We start from the raw sequence: 2,850 nt of genomic DNA on the forward strand, positions 1-2,850 counted from the left end.
GCCCAAAAGAATGTTTAATGCATAGCTTAGTGGATCATTAGGGCCACCAATTTGTTATGATAAGTTCCCATGTTCAATAATAATCAAAATGGGCTTAGAAGCCACAACACTATCATTTCCTAAGTAGTGCAATACCAACCATTAGTGAGGACTTGTGAGAAAAAATAAACTCTAAGAAAAAATAATTTTAGAGCCTGTTAGGTTCCTATACTAATAGGAGTCATACTTTTGAATGGTTAAGGTTAAGCCTTGTAATATTGTACATACCTTTTCTTTCTGCAAATGTTTTCCATATTATAAAAATTCAAAAATGTAAAGAGGGTATGTCCTAAAAGATAAATCAAAGAATAAAAAGAATAAGAGAAGGTCAAAAAAATGAAAGTATATGAACCCCAAAACCAAAAAGACCATGAAAGTGTGCAAGTCAAAATGCCACTACTATTTACTTTTCTGCATAATAATGATTGTATGCAACTTGTTATTCATGCCACAATCCATGGTAATCAAACTATTTAATCTTGGTTATTCCATGCTTTGAATTTCATGTTTATAGATTAGAGAATAAAATCTAACCAAACAGTTTAATCTTGGTAGATCATAGTTAGGTAGAAAAAATAAAAGGAGCTCATAAGCTTAATCTGAGCCCTTGGATGATATAAGGTTAGAATTAGATAGATTTACTTTTCAAAATAAAAATAGATGAATAAGGGTTTGCTAGCCTAAATGCACCCTAAGAAATGAAGAAAATATGTTAGAGGTAAGAAATGGGTAAGTAGAAGAAAGGTTGTTGAATTACAAAGTTACTTGAGCCAAACAACATGATTCATGCTTAGATACATCTTTCAACATGTGTGGTCAACTATGGAAGCAAATTCAAAGGTTTAAAAGTTCATATGATTGACTCCCCCTCATTCACTTTTCCCCTTTACTTACTAATTTCCTATCTACAAATATGTTCTAAGTAATTTTAACCCTACAAGTCAAAGAGGCTCAGAGCATTTCTCTGACTTTTGGAGGGATCGGACCCTTGGCTTAATGACTTATGGATACAAGTACTAGAATTCCCTTCATAAACACATTTCTCTTTCAAAAAATCCATTTCCCCTCATTACCCTAAAAAACCCTTTTCCTAAGGTTTAAACCCAATTTACCTAAGGAAAATAATACCCCCCCATGTAAAACCCTTTCGCACAAAAAACCCACAAAAAATACTTTTTCCTAAGTATAAATCTAAAAAGCGCAATTGTATACACTTTACCCCTTTTACTTAGGAAAAAATCTCCACCATCTTTTTTTCATATTAATCAAACTAAATTTATTATATAAACCCATTATAACCCTTTTCTTGTAAATAAATTAAAACCCTATATAAAATACCCATATCCCAATATAACTTCACTAAAGTTTACCTAACCCCGGTAAAACTTAAGTTAATCCTGCATCGACCTCACCTGACTCCCTAATCCCTCATTAAGCCTGGCCCGATCACTTTAACATGCGATTAATCCCTAAACTAATCCCATACTGCCGCAATTAAAACCCTAGGCCCCCCTTCAATCCCTGTTCATCTCTGCCCGTGCAGCTCTCCCACCCGACTACCGTCTGATCGCAATCCCGCAGCCTACATCCATATCGACCGGGCCTGATGGACTGCCTTTACCCACCCGATAAGGCAGTTTTCCCCAACCCCCGATGGCTACGTGTCATGCCCTAAAGCTCATCGGGTGACCCCTCCTTAAAACCGCCCACGCCTCTAAAGCGGTGCAACAACCCTCAAAACCATTTCCCCATTGTTCCAATAAACTGCCCGTACTCCATAAAATATGAATTTCGTGCCATTTTTGAAAATCCACCTATTAAATATTTAAACCCCAAGAACCCAGGTTTTCTTGCCTTTCGCCTGTTTTACTGTGTAAACCTATGAAACCCTTCATTGCCACCATAAGCCTCTGCCATGCGATTTCACCTCCAATTACATCCAAAAAGTTGCCTCAAAACCTTTTCCAGGCATCCCATTGCAAATAAAGCCATCAAGCACCCTTCATGCAGACCTGTGTTTTCTTAAAACATTATTGAATTTTTTAGGTTATTAGACTACAATCAGAGCTTGGATAAACAGTTCTGATACAAGTCAAAGAACTTGTTTACTCCAAGACTTAGACCAGAAACTTGTTAAAAGACCATATTCAAAAGAAGAAGACTAGTTATACATGCACAGAAGATGAAGGTCATTACAAACAAAGCCGAGAAGAAGACAAGGAAAAGAGCAGTGACAGTTCAGAATAGAGCAACCAGACTAGAGATGCAGATGAATAAAACACACTGAAACTTGATCAAAATCCACTTCTGATGCTGAGACACATAAAAAACATAAGAATTTACTGTTGAAAAACACAGTAAAAGTTAAATTGTAACAGTAAAAGGAAGAAACACAGAAAGGATAAAGACAAGTCATCAGAGTGAAAGAGTATCAGTGACAGAGAGTATCAGATGAAAGACACAAGTAACTAAAGGCTCCAACAGGATGATTCAAATAGCCAGAGCATAAAGAGATAGAAATAAACCATAACAGCCAGTAGTACCACAATAAAAGGGACACCATGAAGCAGTTCATTAATTGCCTCTATCTTCCTGTGAGAAGATATTTTCTATTTCCTAGATTAAATCTCAAATCAGTTTGAGATATTTGTAATAAAACCTTAGTATAAATACTTCACAAATTGAAGTATGTAGGGTGGATTCTTAGACATTTCTTTAGACATCTTGATTGAAATATTGTAAAGCTATTGGAGCATTGACTGAGCCAACAATATGGATTGATGAATAAAGACAATATATTTCAAAGGATTC

This window comes from Pinus tabuliformis, chromosome 9, assembly GCF_031772625.1.
Source record: "Pinus tabuliformis cultivar Carrire ecotype Pingquan chromosome 9, CPIR1, whole genome shotgun sequence".
In the NCBI taxonomy this organism is placed as follows: Eukaryota; Viridiplantae; Streptophyta; class Pinopsida; order Pinales; family Pinaceae; genus Pinus; species Pinus tabuliformis.